We start from the raw sequence: 22,891 nt of genomic DNA, 5'->3' as shown, positions 1-22,891 counted from the left end.
ATGTAACCATTCCATTTTGCTGGTTTGTGTTCCAGTTTTTTTCTATTCAATTCACTTCATGAATCCTACAGTATTTCTGCAATAAAATACCATTCTTCTCATTTTCACATCTAGTTTAGAACTATTGAAAAGTAGTTGTTTTGCTGTCTGACAACATATACTCAGGCATTAGGGAAATTTATAGAAAGGATAGAACAAAAATAGTAGACTTAAAAAATGCAAATATAAATAAGGTCTGTTCAGCTTGAGTCTCCCATATCCCAATTCTTGGGAACAGGGGTATTTTGGATATCGGAATATTCCGTATTTTGGAAAATTTGCATACCATAATGAGATATTTTGGGAAAGGGACCCAAATCTAAACATAGAAAGAATTTGTTTTATATACACCTTAATGCCCCAATACATCAGCAATTGATTGCAGCAATTCTGCAATTTGCAATCGATTTTGTGTAAAAATCTTTACATTTTTCAATCAATTGCAGAATTTCCACAATTGATTGAAAAAGGGAAAGATTTTATACATAATCTATTGCAAATTGCAGAATTGCTGCAATCAATTGCTGATGTATGGGGGCCTTTATACACACAGCCTGCAGGTAATTGTATACATTATATTTAATAATTTTGTGGCTCAAACAAAATTTGTGTACATACATGAAATTAATTTATGTTTCATATACACCTTATACACAAAGCCTGAAGGTAATTTTATACAGTATTTTTAATAATTTTGTATCTTCAAGTTTATAAGTACTTTGTTTACTGCCTTAAGTTTGTGTACTTTGAACCATCAAAAAGCAAAGGTTTCACTATCTCAGTCATGCTAAAAAAATTCCATATTTTGGAATATTCCGTATTTCAGTATATTTGGATATGGGAGACTCGACTTGTACCAGACTGATACAATTCAATTGTGTAAGTTACTTAGTGTATTCCTCATGCTGCACTTACAACTGGAAGGGGAGCTCTGAGTTTATAGCTCTAAGTACTATCAAGGGTTGTCAAACATACCACTATAACTGCTGATGCTTTTCACCCCGTTTTGTCAAGGCATGAGTGAGGATAATTAAATGGGGCTCTTAAATATTTTTCACAAAGGGGCAGTTATAGTATGGAAATCAGTGTGGTATACACACTTATGGATGCTTAATGCATCAATTATATTTTAAGTGCCACAAAGATCAGTGAAAATACAATAAAACATATACAGCATAACAACTTCATGAATACAAACACAAAATGAAAGCACATTTAGGGGCCTATTCATCAACACTAAAATAAAGTTTTTAAGGACATTTTCCTTAAGTAACGCTATTTTAGTATTCATGAAAAGACTTTACACAGGATTATGTATTTTCAGAATTTGATGGTGTTACTATTCGCCACTATGAGGTGGCGAATAGCAGGTAAAACTTACCTGTGTCAGGCCCCCGGCATCTTCCTCCATAGCTCTGGTCCCTCCTCTGGCTCTGGTGGCTGTTCTGAGCTGTGTTCTTCCAGCAGAACACAATAAGGTTTAGAAAAAAAAAAAGTATTTTTTTCCTAAACTGTACTGTGTGCTGCTGGGAGACCACGTGTCAGCATAGCCACCAGAGCCGGAGGTGCTGCAGTGGGCAGGTAAGTGCGGGGATGGGGGGAGGTGAGTGGAGAGGGGAGGGGGTATGTGATTGGAGGGGGCACACAAAATTACCGCAGCTGTAGGTAGTGCTGCGCATGCGCTGGTTTTACAGATGTAACAGTGCATGCGGTAAGTTAGTGTAGATAGAAAAACTATATTTTTCCCGAAAAGCTGTCACCGCAAAAATGACAGCTTTTCAAAATAGATAGTTATGGAGAGGAGGAATGATGAATTCCTCCGGTAATTAGGTAGAACTTCATGCGAGTTCTAAACCTAATTACCTCCATCGAATTTTTAGGTATGATGAATAGGCCCCTAGATCTTCTGTGCTGATTATATCCAAATAAATCAACATAGTTTATTGCATAGAAAAAAACAATATAGGGGTATATGTACTAAAAGGAGAAAAGGTTGAAAAGCGCTAAAGGAGGATAAAATCCATGTACATGCCACTTCTCAATATTTTCTGTTGGATTTTCTCTGCTGTATTGCACCCTGTTCTAACTAGATTCTTTATTTTTGCACTGCCACACAGTGTAGGCTCCTAAGGCAGGGCTAAGTGATTCAGATGTTACTAAGCTGTCTGGTAAGTTACCAAATCCTGTCTTCTCCAGTGCTGGCATTGCATCCCCTTGTTGCCATTAATTTGGTTTAGCTCTTACAAAAACATGTACATGTGATTGCTGTTTTCTCAGGATGCTACTTATAGCTGAGCAGAGGTCACGCTGCTATGGGTTTGTGGGGCACATGTGCAGACAACCAACAGTAGGGTGAACTTAATGTTCACCCTATTCGGCAACAGCATTCTTTGTAAACATCACAGTAGCTGCCTCCTGCTTCTTATCAATAGCAGGCGAAGGAGTGGGTTTTACTCTATGATAAGTGGACTGATTGTACATAATTTACCTTGAGTTGCTTATAAGTCATAATATGATCACTATTTCTCACAAAAGATGACCAATGTAGCTTAAATAAAGTTAGAATAAATAGAACACACTCAGGACTTTTCATTCTAAAATACTGTAATGGCAGAATCAAATTCCTTATACAGCCAGTGACAGATGATCGATGTTGGGTGTACAAAATACAGGGGGTGGCTCAATTCAATCTTAGGCCTTTATTAGTGAGCTTCCCCCATTGCCTGCTTCAAATAAAGCAAGTCCTGCATAAAACATTTTCAAAAATGTGTGTATGCAGTGTCACATTTTGGTGGTATCATTTGTTACTATGTAATGATATTGTGACATACAGTACCATTTTTTAGTTTTTTCTATTCATGTGAGGACATTGAGAAGATTAGTAGTGTCAACAGGAGAAATCACCAAAGACTAATATTTTTTCTTTATATGTCCCACATAAAACATCCCCTATTGAGGTCTCCTTTCCTTTAAGCAAAATTGTATTGAAATTAGTAGACTACTGTAGCAGTGTATCCAGAAGTAAGTTTCCAAATGGATTAGATATCATTCTCATAATGGTGTAAAGCAGTCATAAACTTTTAAAAACTCATTATAGATTAGGTATAAAAACTCAAAGACCAGAGGTTACAGAAGTTGCAAAAGTGTAATCGGACAATAAATTAAAACACAGCACAAAAGAAGCTCTAGAAAAATAATTATTAAAACAACAGCAGTTATAGGTAGAGGAATTATGATAATGGATAATAAGATGTACATAGCAGAGATTGAAAGGCAATTAAAAAAGGGTAATACTTACAAATAGATGAAGAATGATATTACCTAAATCACCACTAAGACATTCCAGAACTGATCAGCAAATACATGGAGAAAGGGACTAAAAATTATTAAGTGGCAGAATATTTGAAGATGAGGTATTGATCTTCTCCAGTTTCTATTCTGCCATTAGTGCATAATGGCAACAAAATTCCACCAGGTGACATTACAGCAATAACATATTTGTTGACCTGTCATCATGGATATATTATCTTCAGGCACTAGTAAGTAAAAATAAATCCCATCTGAAAGACCAATTGATACTCTTAGGCATTATTCCATTTTATTTTCTCCATATATTGGTTTCTTAGTCACTGCACGTCACGACTTTTACACCGTCATACATTTTGAACAAATATAGCCTTACAGATATTACTAGATCACTTAAGAATAGTGATCTGACCTGAAACTCCAAGTGAAAAGTTTTATCCTCATCAACAAATTCATATTAGATGGTACCTACTATATCCAATGAATCGTACCAAATTTTCCCCCAGTTACTCCATTTTTTTAATGTTGGAATGGAAGTAGATAAAGATTAGAAAGTCCACCGATATGTCAAAATTGTAATCTTTTGGAAGAAGCTTCATTGATGATATTTTGTGTGTCTGGCAAGGAGATATTAATGACTCTTGAAGATTTTTGCAAATGAAAATAGTCTTGGCATATAATTAACCTTCAACAACAGTAAGGAGGTAGTTAAGTTTTTAGACCTGAATATGAAAGATGGGAAGATCATCACCATTGCTTAGAAAAAGCCTACTCACTTTGAGGACTGCATTTGGGAACCTCTGGCATATACTAATGCTAGATGAAAAAGCCACAAAAAATACAGCCAGAGAAACCAAAAGTTATCTATAAGAAAGCTAGAAACTTAATACAAAAACTTACCATTGTCTTAACTGTATGGTCTGTAAAAATCAAACAGCAACAACCAAACCAACCTTAGAGTTATATTTGACAAGAACAAAGAAAATATTCAAGTTAAAAGAACATGTTTCTTGCTAAACAGAAGGAGCCATTTACCTACTAGAATGTACTTGTGGCACACAATATGTAGGCCAAACTAAGAGAAAGATCAAAATAAGTATATATGAAAATCTATATAAGTATAAAAAGAGGCTTGACCACCCACAGCCTATCGGCACACATCCTAAAGTATCACAACAGCAATCCACAAGGTCTAAACTTTATAGACATCCAGAAAATAACACCACACTGGAGAGGCTATCTTCTAAAAAAAAAAAACAGATTCAGGGAATACAGGCAGAAGACAGGACTGCAATGCAGATCACTGGCAGATGCACAGGAGAAATGAAGTCAGAGGGCAAGTACACTGGGAAGTGAGTTGTTCCAACATTGTAATTGTGGACAGGAGTCATGTGAGTGCAGCACTCAGCATCTGACTGAATGGATTAATCACCTAACTGCATTTAACATGGCTGCACCAAACTAGAAACAAACAGATAACAAGATCATCAGGAATGCAGCAGAAAGCCAGAAGAGATGCAGCCCACCTGACTATGGCATCGTCTGATCAAATAAGTCAGACAAAGATCCTGGTTTGTGACAGGTATAATACTGGGAGAGCTGGAGGTCTTGAAGCAGGCTCAATAAGGTATCACACAATAAAGTTAAGATGACACCCAGCCCAGAGAATGCAGGGGTTACATGGAGCAGGACTCACTCCAGAGAGGTCAGACATTGGGGATGCAAACAGAAAGATGAACAATTGCAGGCAGCAAAAGAATGGATAGACAGCTTTTGCAGGATCAGTCACCTAAATATCCTAGCAGGGTACCATCTCTAGTCACAGGAAACAAGGAGTAATATACATGAGCTGCAACAGGAGAAGCCGAACGGCGAGAGGGCAAGCCATGACTGCACGTAGAACAGACCACTGCTAGGCCAGCACTCTACAGACCAGGTAGTTCATTCAGTAAAATGCATACACTCTAACCAGGATGCAGAAAAAGGATTTTAAAGCTGAAGAGCTATAGGAACCAGCTCCTACCTCACACCCATCCAGGTCACAAATTTCTGTAGTTTTGTGTTTGTATTATCCAAGTTATTATGCTTTTTATATTTTCGATATCATATTCATTGAGATTTGTGGGATTTAAAATAGGCTCGCTGTATTATGCATCCTATGGTGCATACACCACATTTCTTTCCCTGCTGCCCCTACCCAATTGTCAGAGATTTAAGAGCCACATTGTAATAACCCCACAAGGGGTAGATTGGGAATTGAAAAAGGCCATGGAAAAAATCCTGAAAGTGGCCCTAAGTGCACATGCCGAAGGCGCGAGCCTGAAAAAGTAGGTGTGGCCTTGTGGCAAGGGGTGTGGCTGCATGTTAACTGCTATGCCTGCAAGCTACTCCCCTTATTTTCCTCATGCTGGGGGCATGCCCACCGCCCCAGGAGCTGATGGATATGACCCCATTTCCTCTCTCCAGTGAATAACCTATATGATTTCTCTGCAACAAGGAACCTTGACAGGTTCACCATTAATGCAGGAGATCACATGGTCTGGAAGCTGACAGTTAGCGTAGGAATAAAGCCAATGTCATCAACATGCAACAGAGGTTCTCACCTGTACCAGTACCATCACCTGTATGAGGGGACAGTAGAGAGGAGATGATCAGGAGGAGTGCTGACAGACTGCCTAGGTGGCCCCTGGCCTCGCAACTTACCCCACATTGCCACACCAGCTGCCGCCATAACCCATGGTCTGGTGCACTTTCAAACCCCTTGATAATGCTGATCATTGGCTGGGTTGGGCTTTAATAGGCTGACCTCTCTTCTTGCAAGAGAGGCTCAGTCGTGAGGAAATACTGACAGGCAGCCGGGGATGGGCTATCTGTGTCACTGCCTGTTAAAGAGCCGGCAGGCTGGGTGATGTGAATTGGGGGGGCCTCATTTAAAAAGTGGCACCCCCAAAAGCAATCAGTCCACCGGGAATTGTCCCCACAGTCAATAACGGCCAATCAGCCCCTGAGCCCCACACACGTCTTGACAAACACCGTGAGAGGTTGAAATGCTAGAGTGGTGTCTTTGCAAACCTGGCAAAGGTACATTGCACAATATCCTTAGTGCTACCCTTTCTCATATGATCTGCACAGCAAAGCCCAGTTGTGAGTGTAGCACAAGCAATACACTAACATTCTTATCCATTCAATATCTGTCTGTCTGGTATGGGCATTATGTACATTTGTTTTTATGACAACTGGCACACTTTTACAAGAATTTCAATAAAAAAAGTGTACATAAGCATTTGAGTCATTATCATTTCATGCAAATGAACCAAACAAGTTGATCATCAGACCAGTACCAACAGTAAAGAAAAATACAGGAGATCTGTATGAAAATTGCCTCTATTGACTTAGGGGTCCATGAACTAAGAATGTGCTTTTTGTGGAAAAAAAGCCACTTCTACTTGAGGGGGCTAAGGCAATTTCTACTACTGTACATATAGCCCCACAAATGGAGAATGAACATTAAGTCACCCACGCAGCAATGACTGCAGAGATGCATTGCATGTCTTGAATGCACTTTGGATCTCACCTGTTATCTGACCAGCAATGAAAATTTCTGTTTTCTTTTTTTTTGAGTGAGTATTGTTTTATTAATTTATACACATACACACAAGTAAAAAACAAAATAAATTTACAAAAACAAACATAACTGCATATTCATGGTGTATACCACTTATTTTAAATGTAACATGAAATCATTGTCAACTACAATATTTATTTTCTATATTAGTATTATAACAGTTTTCACATCAGCCATTATAAACATTGAATATCATACATGTTCCAAAATACATAGGAGGAAAAAGAAACAAAATTGCCTCATTTTACTATTACTAAGGTTACACCCCTAGCCTCAATAAATCTATAAATAGAAAATGTAGTTATCGCAACTGCTTCCCAATATTGTTCTCCTATATACAGTATATAACTTATATTATCCGGTATGGTTCCATACTACATTATCCAATTATTATTAGTCCAATATAACAGACCACAATCAAGTCAGTTTTAATTTGATGTACAAGCATAAGTAGAGTTAAGTCACCTGCCCCATATGCAGTCAAACCAACATCAGCCAAGCATTATAATCTGGTCCCGTAGAAGCCATGCACACACTGGTCATACACACCTTGGCTAATGTACATATGTTAATAATATACTGATTCATGTATCTATCTACTACTCACCATCCAGTGAGCCTAAACAGCACATTATTGGTGTAACTAGTGTGGGAGAAATATCCATATTTGACAAAACTCTAAGAACTTTACCCAATAAAATGCTAATCACTGGGCATTCCTACAGAAGGTGCCAGAAAGTACCTCTACTTGTTTTACATTTGGGGCACCTACCAGATACTCTACCCCCAAAGTTCATCAAAAAAGTACGATGTAGTAAATACACAATTGGATCTGCTGACATTTTATTGCAATTATAGAGATTTGAGGGGCTGCAAGAGCTTTACTCCAATCTTTATCCCTAATATGGCCTCAATCTTTGTCCCACTTTGATCTAATATATGGTAAACCATCACTTTGGTAAAAAGGTAATATAAAGGAATATGAATAGGATAGAATTACGGGACCTAGAGGTAAAAGGAACAACTTTAAATGGGATATTTGAATTGGAGAAGAACCACCAGAAAAGAGCATGCCATAGTTGTAAATACATGTAGAAATATGTATTAGGTAAATATATGCTTCTCTAAGCTGTATAAAAGATTTAAGGACAGACTTGTCATATAACTGACACAATGAAGTTACACCTCTAGATCCCCATATCACCCCTGTCTGTAAAGAAGCCAATTCATGTAATAACCGATAACTGCACAAGGAAGGGTAAGGATCCAATCCTGTAAACTTCAATATAGTTAAGAAGGTAACACAGGAGATACCAACAGGCGCTAATAATAAAGAAATACTTAAATATGCATGATGAACTGGGACAATCCTTATATTGCTTGAAGTTCTTTGCATACAATTCCTCTTCAAGGATCACCACCGTAGATTCTCTCCATATAGTGTATATGTAAGGGGAGATGAATGGGGGTCATTGAGGGGTACTTTCACAAACAATCAGAAATCGTTCCTTATAATATTCGTGTGTACATCAAATAGTGCACACCCAACTCACATAGAATATATACAGTCAGGTGCATAAATATTGGGACATTGACAGAATTTTCATATTTTGGCCTCTATTCACCACAACAATGGCTTTGAAATGAAACAAACAAGATGTGCTTTAACTGCAGACTTTCAAATTTAATTTGAGGGTAATTACATCCAAATCAGGTGAACGGTGTAGGAATTACAACGGTTTCTATATGTGCCTCCCACTTTTTAAGGGGCCAAAAGTAATGGGACTATCAACTCAAAAGCTATTTCATGGACATGTGTGGGCTATTCCCTCATTATTTCATTATCAATTAAGCAGCTAAAAGGTCTGGAGTTGATTCTAGGTGTGATATTTGCATTTGAAATCAGTTGCTGTCGACTCTCAATATGAGATCCAAAGAGCTGTCACTATCAGTGAAGCAAGCCATCATTAGGCTGAAAATTAAAAACAAACCCATCAGAGAGATAGCAAAAACATTAGGTGTGGCCAAATCAACTGTTTGGAACATTCTTAAAAAGAAAGAATGCACCGGAGAGTTCAGCAACACCAAAAGACCCGGAAGACCCGGAAAACAACTGTGGTGGATGACAGAAGAATTACTTCCCTGGTGAAGAAAAACCACTTCATAACAGTTGGCCAAATCAAGAACACTCTGCAGGAGGTAGGTGTATATGTGTCAAAGTCAACAATCAAGAGAATACTTCACAAGAGTGAATATAGAGGGTTCACCACAAGATGTAAACCATTGGTGAGCCACAAAAACAGGAAGACCAAATTAGAGTTTGCCAAACAACATCTAAAAAAGCCATTACAGTTCTGGAACAACATCCTATGGACAGATGAGACAAAGATCATCTTGTACCAGAGTGATGGGAAGAGAAGAGTATGGAGAAGGAAAGGAACTGCTCATGATCCAAAACATACCACCTCATCAGTGAAGCATGGTGGTGGTAGTGTCATTGCATGGGCATGTATGGCTGCCAATGGAACTGGTTCCCTGGTATTTATTGATGATGTGACTGCTGAAAAAAGCAGCAGAATGAATTCTGAAGTGTTTCGGGCAATATTATATGCTCATATTCAGTCAAATGCTTCAGAACTCATTTAACGGTGCTTCACAGTGTGGATGGACAATGACCCAAAGCATACTGCAAAAGCAACCAAAGAGTTTTTTAAGGCTAAAAAGTGGAACGTTATGCAATGGCCAAGTCAATCCCCTGACCTGAATCCGATTGAGCATGCATTTCACTTGATGAAGACAAAACTGAAGGGAAAATGCCCCAAGAACAAGCAGGAACTGAAGACATTTGCAGTAGAGGCCTGGCAGAGTATCACCAGGGATGAAACCCAGCGTCTGCTGATGTCTATGCGTCCCAGACTTCAGGCTGTAATTGCCTGCAAAGTATTTGAAACAAAGTATTAAAAAGTGAAAGTTAGATTTAGGATTGTTTAGTTTGTCCCATTACTTTTGGCCCCTTAAAAAGTGGGAGGCACATATAGAAACCGTTGTAATTCCTACACTGTTAACCTGATTTGGATGTAATTACCCTCAAATTAAATCTGAAAGTCTGCAGTTAAATCACATCTTGTTTGTTTCATTTCAAAGCCATTGTGGTGGTGAATAGAGGCCAAAATATGAAAATTCTGTCAATGTCCCAATATTTATGCACCTGACTGTATGAGTGTCTCCCATAAAGGTATCTTTAAACGTTCACAACCATGATATGTGTGGTAAAAGGAATTACCGCGTACCATTCACTCACATCAAAGGAAGTCGGGAGAAATCACATAAAGGTATCTTTTATAATAGCTCAGTGCGTACCGAACTCACAATTCTCATGGAGTCTCAACTGCACATCAAGGTATCTTTCTTTTCCCTTTTGTTATCAAAACTTCATCATAAATCGATTAATGCTTCCAGAAATATGGAGTTCCAATAAGAAATTTATTCACACAAATATTCCAATGATACAATAAAAAATTGATTGTGGCAATATATATATATATATATATATATATATATATATACTTACATACATACATACATACATGAAAAAATAAAAATACAAAAAATTAAAAATATGTATATAGCTAAGCAGAGGTAGTCTATATAGCTCACTGGAATAGATGATAAAATCCAGCAGACAAATGATAAAAAAATGACATACCTCCGGATTACAAAAAATTATACACCTTCTCAATCTGTCAACGCATTTCAGCTCTCTTTGGGAGCCTTTGTCAAGACATAATGACATTAACAATGAAGTTTTGATAACAAAGGGGAAAAGAAAGATACCTTGATGTGCAGTTGAGACTCCATGAGAATTGTGAGTTCGGTACGCACTGAGCTATTATAAAAGATACTTTTATGTAATTTCTCCCGACTTCCTTTGATGTGAGTGAATGGTACGCGGTACTTCCTTTTACCACACATATCATGGTTGTGAATGTTTAAAGATACCTTTATGGGAGACACTCATATATATTCTATGTGAGTTGGGTATGCACTATTTGATGTACACACGAATGTTATAAGGAACAATTTCTGATTGTTTGTGAAAGTACCCCCAATGACCCCCATTCATCTCCCCTTACATATACACTATATGGAGAGAATCTACGGTGGTGATCCTTGAGGAGGAATTGTATGCAAAGAACTTCAAGCAATATAAGGATTGTCGCAGTTCATCATGCATATTTAAGTATTTCTTTATTATTAGCGCCTGTTGGTATCTCCTGTGTTACCTTCTTAACTATATATGTATTTATGGATGTGGTGATTTCCATTCAACCTGGGAGATTATGTTAGGCTGCTGTTGCACATTTACAGTGTAACCCACCACGATTTTCTATTTTGTATTCTGTAAACTTCAATATACTAGAAACTGATTTCCATATTTTAATAGCTTTTAATAACACCAGAGAACTATTTTGTTTAAGCCTACATGCGAACAAAGCCTGCAGAGTCAAAAAAATTGGAAAAATATGGGAGACCAGCAAAACATGTAAGGCATCTGGGGATTCATTTTGAAGCCATAATTGTAGATGTGCCATTTGTGCTGCATAATAATACAATCTGAAGTTAGGAAGGGCCAAACCCCCATAGACCTTGATCTGGTTAAGACAGCTAATTGAACTAGAGGTCAACAATTCACCCAGACCAATGTATTACAGTAGACTATTCAATCGTCTAAACTATGCATCTGCAATAAAAACTGGGGAGTGTTACAAAATGAAATTTTGGCTGCACCACCATTTTAATTAAGTGAATTCTACCGGTAACTATAAGGTGGAGCTTATACCAAGACCAGAGTTTATCTTTTAGATACACAAACAAAAGGTTCAATATTCAAAGATGTATATTGTTTTGGGGGATTGATTATTTGAATACCTACAGTAAATGTTTGAATTGTTTAACCCAATGTAACAGAAGACTAATAAACGGACTAGTTGGGCACACTCCTCTAAGAGGAAGGATAGATAAATTGTCCCGATTAATCAAAAGATCAGAAAATTCACCAAATTGCTCTATTACCATAAGAACTATAGCCACATATGTCCCATAATTAGATAAAAATAATAAAAGATCATCAGCATATATGGCTATTTGTCCATTCGATTACCCAGACATAATCCTATAATATCAGGACAAGATTGTATTATACAGGTCAAAGTTTCTATAGCCAATGCAAATAGAGTTGGGGACAAAGGACACCCCTGTCTTGTACCTTGAGACAGGAGAAAAGGTGAAGAAATAAATCCATTTGCTGAGACCCTAGCTGTAAGATTAGCATATAATAATTTTACCCATTTCAAATATACAGGCCGAAACCCAAAGCGAAGTATTACCTCCCACAGAAAGGGCCACTCTACAGAATCAAATGCTTTTGTAGCATCCAAAGACACAATAACAGATGAAGACTCCTCCCAATAGGTCTGCATATGGTTATATAGCCTTGTAATATTTACTGACTTTGACGTACCTGGCATAAACCCTGATTGGTTTTGATGAATAGTTAAAGTAATAACCTTATTCAGTCTAATAGAAAGAATGTTGGTATTAGTGGAAATTAAAGATATAGGATGATAAGATTCAGGCTATCGGGGCCTTTCCCTGGCTTTAGGAGCACAATAATTATGGCTTCAGACATAAATGGAGAGAAGGAATCTTCTTCATATAAACCTATAAATAACTCCAAGAGCCTAGGGGCAAATATATGCTCATGTTTCTTATAAACCTCTATTGGAATCCCATCAGATCCCAGTGCCTTATTGCCTGGGAAGGAACTAATTGCAGAATTTACTTCCTCTAAGGTCAATGGAGCATCTATGGAAGCCTGAGCCTCAGGTGACAATCTCGGGAGTCTAGCAGAAGCAACATATGATTTCAAAACTTCCATTTCTCCAGCCATCTTTGTCTTATACAGAGTATTATAAAAATAACTAAAAACCTCTCAAATATCAGGTGTGGAAGTTGTCACAGAACCGTCCGATCTAATAATTTATGTGACATATACAGAAGGATGATCAGCTTGTGCTAAATACGCCAAAAAATTACCTGGAAATAATACCCATGAGAACAAAATAACATTCTGCGGATCATTCTGTCTGTCAGGTAATCTGTCCATTCCTTCTGTGTGGTTCACCATTTCAAGCGTGAAGATTTAAGTCGATCTCCCAAATATTCCAACTCATAATTTCTATATATGGTCTCTCAAACATTTTTTTTCCCTTTAAGATGCTTTCAATTCTGCTATCCTTTTTATTAATGACCCATGTAAAAAGTCCTTAAATGTTTCCCCTGCTATAGCAACCAAGACATTTCCAATGTTATCAGCAAAAAAATCATTCCACACGCTTTCTAATTCCAAGCTGGAACCCATTTGCAGAAACCAGGAATGGTGCAGCTTCCATAGGCTTAAACCCCTAGAATACACACATTCAAATCTATCACTAGAGCAAAATGGTACAAAATTCTGCTACAGTAGTTTTATATTCAATATTATTTAGGTTAGACACAATTTAGTTGGAGGCCAAAGGCCAAAATGTATTCTAAAAAAGGATTGATGGGTAGAAGAAAAACATGAAAACTGCCATACCTCAGGATGTTTAATCTGCCAAGCATCTACCCATCCCAGGTCTCTAACAAACTTTGAAAAACTATCACCTCCCTTGGGTATATAGTCTGAGGACTCCCACCACCTGCCATTGAAGGATTTATTATATTATTGAATTCCCCTAGGCATAATACCAGAGTATTTGGAGAACATGCCACAAAGATAGCAACTTGTTTTAGGATCTTTGCATGTAAATAGGGGGGGGGTGTATGGTTTTGAATTGATTTTTCACACACATATTGGCTATATGGGGCTGTTTGGACTGCTTTAGAGAAAAAAATTAACCAATTTATTAATAAGAATAGAAATGCCTCTGGATGATGTTGTATACATGGCATGACATGCCCACCCCGCCCATGGTTATTTAAAGGCTGATACCTTACTGCAAATCAAGTGTGTTTACATTAAACAAGTAATACCAGGGCAGTATTGCTTAATCTTTTTAAGGAACAAGGATCACTTTAGGTTATCATTAACCCCACAGACATTCCATGTTAAATTTTTTACATAACTCATATAATTATAGACTGCAGTTGAATTTATCATATAACTAGTGAGCCATACAAAAAGAGAAAAAAATACTCACCATCTGCCACTACCCTCAATTTTGATGGAAAGAGCATAGTCTACTGCAAATACTAGAGACAACATTTTGTGGGGAGGAACTTAGCTCTGTCTTTTTGAACTTCACCCGCAAAGTCCGGATATACCAAAATTTGAACCCTTTTTCCAATGGACCCATAACTCTCGCCAATCTAAGCACAGTATCATGGTCCTTGTAATGAGGAAATTTGGCAATTAATATGCATGGTGGAGTGCCAGGTGGCAGGGGCAGAGTAGGGATACGATGAGCAATCTCCACAGTGAACTGGGTAGTAAATGAATCTCTGCCGAATGTATCAACCAACCACTTTTCACGAAATTATTCCGATGAGGAGCCTTCCTCTCTTTCAGAGAGCCCGACAAACCTCATAATTTTGATGCAGCCGACCGTCCATTTTAGAGATTTTACTTTGCAAGTTAGAAATTTGAGGTGCTAAGTAAGTTACTTGTGCATGTAATGGGATTTGTAAATCTTCCAGGGTAGAGAAATGGGTTTAAGCCTCCTCAACCCTTCGCCAGACCCTCTGGACATCCTGGCGTAACAGGGAATGGTCAGCTTGAACTTGCTTAATTTTATCTGTCAATTTAGACTCATAGGCAGTTATTGCTTCCAGCACTTGTTGTAATTTAACTTACTTGCAACGGACATAGATGCAGGCGATGAAACTGGGGCCGAGCTGTACTTTGAGAATCACCACTCACAGGGGGTCCCGGAATAGTAGTGCATGTATAGCATTATAGTTTTACCGCTGCAGCAGCTGCATGTCCAGATTTGCCCATGACTGCTTTTAGTACAATGGTGGAGGTGAACTGCAGGAGTCCAGTTTTTACTTTGCAAATCCAAGAATGATAACAGCAGCAATAGCCAAATAGCCCTTCAGCAGGATGGGTTAGTGCCCAGTTAGGCTTTCACAGTCAAAGGTATGTGCTGTCCGACCCCCTAATTATAACAGATGAAGCTATATACAGACCAGAGAGAAGTAGTAATGGCACTGGGCAATGCTCCGGCAGTTATTCATGGCCGATATGCTCACCCAGTTTGCAAATAAGGCTCATGGTTAGGCACAGGTAGTGCTTTACTGCTGCCTCACACAATTTCCCCACTCTGTCTCAGGAGATCAACTCCAAGCAGCCACATGCTTCAAGTGAGACACATGAATGCAGCTTCGGTGGTTTCACATGACCGGGAGCCAGGCAGGCTGGGAGTAAACAGGATAGGTACTGGGCTACACCAACTCTTACCTCCTCACGCCTTCTGAGCCAGCCCCCCCAGACAGCAGCTAAGGCAAGTTTGTAATATCCAGAACTCTGGAACAATATACGGGTCTCAGGCTTTATAAATGGAAGCTCTCAAACTCTGCTCTCTACACCATTGCCACCTCGGCCATGACCCCCTTAACAAACTTCATTAACAACTTACAAGTGAGACAGAGAACTCATGTCCTGCTTATTCACCTGAGGAGAAGTAGATAATGGAAGCTAGAGGTGACAAATCTGAAGCTGGAGAATGCAGCTGAAGGTAAGTGACCACTCTCCTTTGTAACAGCTAGGTCACTGCCTATGGCAGCCCTGATATCCTAGCCTGCTGTTAGTGCTAGTTGGCAGAGGGCTGATAAATCCCTTTAGTACATATGATAAGTGATATATGTACATGGATGTCTGTGTCTTTGTTTGGCACCCTTACCTTTCCTTAGTACAAACAGTGCAAAGTTTTAAAGGAGGTGCCCTAGGCAACATTTCATCCACTGTCCTTGCTCCCTCCAATTCATGCTATGCCACACATTAGTGCCCCAAATTATAATATACTATATAGAAATGCCCCAACTAATATGCCATACAGAGTCCCAAAATCATACTGTGCCTCATAAAACTGTCCCCATTTATAATATGCTACACATCTGTGCCACAAATTCATTATATGCCACACAGCTGTATCTAAAATTTATAATTATACACATCATTGTCTCCAATACATAACATGCCACACATTTGTGCCCCTAATACATAATTTGCCACATCTGTGACCATAATACATAATATGCCACACATGATTTTGGCCCCGAGTACATGACCCTATTATCTGAAGACAGATTCATATGGAAAGCCAATAAGTGCATTACTTGTGGAGGTTAATGCAAATGTGATAACTGAGTTAATACACTATTGTTAAATTAGTTGCTTGTTATTTCATATCCAACTGATACAGGGAAGAGGAAATCTGAAGACCAGATGAACACCAGCCAAGATTATGTGGTCTCATTGGAATGCTTAAACACACTTCCAACCCTTACATAAAATACCATGTACGACTTCCAGTGGGCGGAGCATCTAGCATGGCCGCATTTTACCTGAGATCCCTGGGTTCTGAGTAGAACCCTTATTAATCATACTCTCCTCTTTGACCAGAAATCTGATTTTGCCTCAAGGCTTTTATTAGCTGTGGAAGAGTGTACATTTCACTCGATTGGACATCAGGGACAGTTATCCACCGAAGTCTGGCCATTAACAGGGACAGCCCGCATGACCGCTGACATATTGTTGGCGCAAAACTACAGGAAACAAGCTATCTCAACTCTTCACCCTTTCAGAGACACTTGGCTGCTTTTACAGTGTCATATAGCCTGGGGGAGTGAGCCGTGTCCCCGGTACGAGCAATACAGACTTGCCTCTCTGATTTTCTCGAGCCCCTCCACCCTCCAGTGAAGCATAGCTTACTGACTGCAGTGTGTTAGTGTGTGTGCTGTACATACCTGGTTGCTGGATGTCCTGCCTTTGACAATCTCTCCTGCTCATCCCAGTGACTGCTTGCACTGTCCTCCCCTGTTCTATGTGGAAGGATTCCTCTGGCTGTAGCCTGCCTGCACTTGTCAGTAGTGAAGGTGATCCTGTTGGCTGTCTTTCCTGTTCTCTCCCTAGCCCACGGAGGGGGTGTACTGGCTAATTGTGCCCTATCTTTCAGTTGTCTGTTTGGCTGGAACAAGGAATCCTATATCTACCAATACATCCTTGCTCTCGGCCACTTCTCCTGTGTTCCTGCAAAGCTGATTGAGCCTGAACATCCTGCTGCTGTCCTGGACTTGAATTGGGACATTTGATACACAAGAGAGTGACTAATCCTATCAGTGCAGGGTTCATAGCAGAATGCTCTTGCTGTGACTGGGGCTGCTTTTGCCTCTGACAGGGGCTGAGTTCTAGCTGCATTGTATGCTGGTGAAACTGGGGACATTGACTGCTGCTTTGGGACTCTACTGCTTCCTTCTTCATCCTCTTTAGTCAGGTTTTTGTTTACTTCTCCTATTAATTGCCTTCTTTCTACACTCCTTTAGTTTTGTTATTGTCCTCCCTCATTTATATCTTTACCCCCTTCAATCAGCTGTTTATTTATCTCTCGATCCCTACCCTCCTCTTGTGCTTCCCCTTACTCTTACTATTTCTCATTCTCTCCTTCTCTATTTTTTACTTTTTCTTTCTACCTACTTATGTGAGTATTCCATTGAATTCATGCTCTGATCTCCAACTAATTACTAAGGGATTTTACGATGCTATGTTGTGATTAACACACTTATTCTATATTATAATCACAAATATGATAATGTGATGACCTTCCTTTACCATTAAATTACTTTTGCTGTACTTATCATGAGCATTTATATGTACATTCTCAGCTAGTTTGTTAAATACAATAACTATCATCTCCTGTCTAAAACTTTCTGGGAATTATCATTCCCCTACTCCTTAGTTTTACCAGCAATGGAGGCCATACTTTCAACATGTGACACTATAACACTTGCTACACAATTGGCGATGGAGTTAATGAAGATCCTGATACATTTCTCATTTAAATACTTTGATCCTGCCTGACACTTAAATATACATTTCATAAATATTATTTAACTGAGACCTTTTTTTTGTATAATATGGAATAATTTTGTTATTGTTATTCTTTAAACATAGAACATAATAGCGAGTACTATTTAGAATATTAGACTAGTACTTTCCCGATACCAATTTTATTGCTTTCATGCAGTGTTTGCTTTTATATATTTTACTGTTTTATTATGTCATAATAGCCTGCATCCCAAATACTTGCTTATAGCATTATCCATCTATATTGAATAGTTGAATGAAGAGTCTAAAATTGTCTCCTATTAGTTGTATTTGTAGTATCTGTAACTAATGCTTGTGCTTCAATAAAATAAAGTATTTAAAAAAATGCTATGTACAATGTAGCCCAATAACTGAATGTGGTATGCGTTCGACATCCCGGCGGTCGGGCTGACGCTTACATTACCAGTGCCAGAATACTGACACTGGTCAGAATCCTGGTGCTGGCATCCCAACCACTGGGATGCCGATGGTACGTAATAGGTTTGGGGGCAGGGTTAGAGATTAGGGTTAGGCACTAGGGGGAGGGTTAGGTTTAGGCACTAAGGGGGTAGGGTTATGTTTAGGGTGCAGGGAGGGGGAGGTTGGGATAAGGCACTAAGGGGGAGGTTAGGGTTAGGCACCAAAGAGGGAGGATTAGGGTTAGGGTAGGGAGAGGGGGAGGGATAGCATACTGATCAACTAGAGTATGTTAATCCTGTTGGGATCCCGGCATCGGTATTTCTTACCAAATCCCTAAATGCAGTTCGCTGGTGTTATGAATAAGAAACATTATTGGAATAAAACCATTATTTTGTGAATTTTGAAGATTCACACTATTTATTAACTTTTATTTTTAATTGTTGGGATTAATATACTTTTCATTTATTTAGTTACTCTATTTTATGTGGATTACTAAGATTATATTCCTTTGATGCTCTGTCAAATACAGTATGTGAACCTACCTTCACTAAGATGAGGCTCTGCAATAGATATTGAACACTACAGATTGTAGATAGATTGCAGGGACAAACACAAGATTTGTAGAGTGAGTTTCCATATCAGGGCAATAATCCACAACAAAAAGTATGGAAAAACATCCTCAATCACAGAACAAATAAGTGCAAGAGAATATATATACTGTATGGTACACAGAATTGACATCTGCACTTTATTGTATATGAACTGCATTACACAATTGTGATTTTTTTTTATCACTTCCGCAGCTCAGATGAATGAAATGTAGAGAATGAGACAAGTGATTGTCTGAGAAATAAAAATGAGTTGGGTGGTCTGGGTACTCAGAAACGGGCAGGTGAGCGCCACTGGATTTTATATATTAATTGATCCTAAGGTTTAAGTGGATTTTAAGTGCTTCATTGAGGGGAATCCCAAAATGTACAACTGTAAAGAGCACAGTTTGTATCATTGCCTTATGCACATTTGAATAATAAATTTGTGTCTACTTTATCATTACTTGTGGGGCAGTACTATTCCCATTTGTTTGTGTAGACAGCAAGTACTGTGTTTCATCAATTATAGCTTTACCACCTTCTATTTCCTATGTACAGTATTGAAGAGTTGTAGCATATGCTTCAGACTACAAATATGAAACAAACTTACATCCTTTCTTGATGATTTAATTGAAAGATACAAACTTCTTTCTTGTTTAGTATTTGGAGTTTAGGAAAACAGTGTGCTGTTGCTGCTGATTTAGCAGGTAAATGGTTAATAGACAGCTGACCTTTGCACTAAGTTTAAGTGAGATGCATTTTGCATTGCACTGCTGTGAGATGAATGTGGGTTCCCATTGACATATCGATTTAAAGTCTCACATCTTGTTAAATTTCGGAGTCATGGAGGTTTTAATTCTCTTGTCTAGCTTACAGCTCTGTAAGTAATTAAATGTGATAATTAAAATAGTTAATTTGAAGTCACAACACTTACTGTTAACATTATCACATGCTGACCTGCTATATGCGATTTGTTCTATAAAATATTATTGAATTGCTCATAGTTAAGAACATAGGCTTGGCTTTACCTTGCTTCTGACAATAATAATGTAACTATGGTTTAAACACTTTCTTTTTTATGCAAGAGGCAAACTCATGTTTCAAAAAATATGAGTGTAATAATGAAATGAATGCTGACTTGTTATAGACAAAAATCTGCACAGTATAAACATATAACTGTAAGGAAATGGCAATAATATATAGTATAAATATATTAAATTTCTCAAAATCTTTGGAACTTATTTTATAACTTTTATATACTACATTTTTACAATGTTCATCTGTGAAAGTAAAATTGTCTAAACAACCTAATTTAAGGTTGTCATACATTCAATTTAAGTATCATATTTACAATTAGCACTGTTGCTATAATGAATGCAAAATCCCACATCTGTAATTACTGTATCTGCTGAAGGTGAATTCAGCCATATGGAACATCTACTATTAGTAATGTAGAGGTACTGTTAAATAAGTAGAAGAGTAATGATATACTCTTTATGGGGGAGCCTGCATTTATTAATCTGGTTTACACTTACATCTTAACAGTTTCTAATTAGACATACTATTTGCAATTACTTTTGAGCCAATAGGGTGGGTAATAACCAAATGAATTATTGTGTTAAAATCCAATTTTCTCTTAGAGGACAATGAATCAATTGATTCTAAATGTGTTGCTATATGTGATCTGGAGTGCATTCTACTAGAAATACTGTGCAAATGTCTATATATTTTTTGACACAACTAAAACAAAATTTATGCATTTTGTTGATTTTTAACTTAAATGCTACCTTAATTGCTTGCAACTTCAAAAAACATGCTGTCAACTCTAATTATATTTTGTGTGCTATGTTTTATTTTCAAGTAATGAAGTACTGTACTTTAAGTACTTATTTTGAAGTACTGTAAATACTGTACACAATTTGCAGAACTATTATCTATTTTTATCTTTTCATTTGAAGTACTGTAAAAATATATTAAACAATGAGCACTGATCAACAATTATAGTACACTAATTATTTTATTTATTAACACAGTGCAGATCTTGCACAATCTATAACACAGGCACATACCAAACAGAATAGCCACATATACAGTATTAGAAACAATCAAACACATTTAATACATAATAAAAACAATACCAATAATTGACCTAGAACTATGCACCATATAAGTTTTCCAAATCTAGATGATAATTAATAAACAAGCTTATCAATGCTTCACACCCTACTCCAACAGAAGTATATTAATTAGCAGCAGTAAGTTCAGTTACAAAAGGTTATAGGCTTAGTCACAGTCTGTTAGTAAACTGAGTAGCAATATACAGTATAGCAGCAATAGGTTCATTGGTAATATATTACTTTTCATCAATATCCTCTAATGGAGTGTGCAGATGTTACATAGTATGCACATATTTCAGAAGGCAGTCTTCCCAAGAACAAGCTTGTTAATAAGGATCTCCAAAATAGCTCCTCTCAGCTGTTGGGGACATCTAATTATACAATTGTTGAGAGGATCAATTTAACATAACGTCCACTTAAAAGGGGCAGAGTTATGAACAACTTGTATAATGCAATTGCATAAAACACACATCTCCATTAGTCCATGATTCTTTATGCAGTTCTGCTCCAGTGTATGTTCTGCAATGAACCATTCATTTACAGTATAAAGCTCTCTCAAAAACTTGCAATGTTATTTAACATTTAATTGCATTGCTATAAATTTTCTGACTAAAACCAATTATGGGTGTTTGCTGATGTAGACCTAAATTGCAAAACAAATATTTTAAGTTTTAGAGGTCAATTTATCAAGTGTTGATTAGCCAACGCAGCTGTTTTTTCCAGAGAAAGGCTTTAGCACTGATTCAAACCATTGATCAAAAGGATAACCCTAGAGAAATCACAGATTTCTCCACTAACCTACTATACAGTATGCAGGATACCAGTCAGGTCAAGTCTTCATGCACATACTGTAGTACTTTAAAATTTGCAGACAGCAAACAATAATTACACAGGAAATGCATTTTTGTCAAGGCTCCTAGTCACCAATGGTAAATAGTCTCCATAACATATTAAAATGAAAAGAAAAAAATAAAAGTTTAAAATACAGTAATACTTTCCAAATGACTGACAATAAAAATTGCTTACTCTAATTTAGAAATAATTAGTCTAGAGTAGTTAGTGTCTAATAAAGATAAATTAAGAAGCATTTTAAAAGGTAATGAATACAAAACTAAAATCAATTTACTGTACTACTAACAAACTAATATATATATATATATATATATAAATATATATGTGTAATGTAACAAGCACTGAAAAGTTTGTCAAGGATAGATATACAGTCAGGTCCATAAATATTGCGACATTGACAGAATTTTCATATTTTGGCCTCTATTCACCACCACAATGGCTTTGAAATGAAACAAACAAGATGTGCTTTAACTGCAGACTTTCAGATTTAATTTGAGGGTAATTACATCCAAACCAGGTGAACAGTGTAGGAATTACAACAGTTTCTATATGTGCCTCCCACTTTTTAAGGGGCCAAAAGTAATGGGACAAACTAAACAATCCTAAATCTAATTTTCACTTTTTAATACTTTGTAGCAAATCCTTTGCAGGCAATTACAGCCTGAAGTCTGGAACGCATAGACATCACCAGATGCTGGGTTTCATCCCTGGTGATGCTCTGCCAGGCCTCTACTGCAAATGTCTTCAGTTCCTGTTTGTTCTTGGGGCATTTTCCCTTCAGTTTTGTCTTCATCAAGTGAAATGCATGCTCAATTGG

At 37.6% G+C, this 22,891-nt stretch overlaps 1 protein-coding gene across 1 annotated transcript in view; it reads right to left on the bottom strand.

Moving 5' to 3' along the window:
* LOC148514772 (uncharacterized) overlaps nucleotides 1–22,891 on the bottom strand; it is a 299,637-nt gene that overhangs the window by 203,904 nt on the left and 72,842 nt on the right. The window lies entirely within an intron of this gene.

The sequence above is a fragment of the Taudactylus pleione genome, unplaced genomic scaffold (genome assembly GCF_031769625.1).
Source record: "Taudactylus pleione unplaced genomic scaffold, aTauple2 ptg000259l, whole genome shotgun sequence".
In the NCBI taxonomy this organism is placed as follows: Eukaryota; Metazoa; Chordata; class Amphibia; order Anura; family Myobatrachidae; genus Taudactylus; species Taudactylus pleione.
This window is presented reverse-complemented; position numbering and strand designations above follow the sequence as displayed.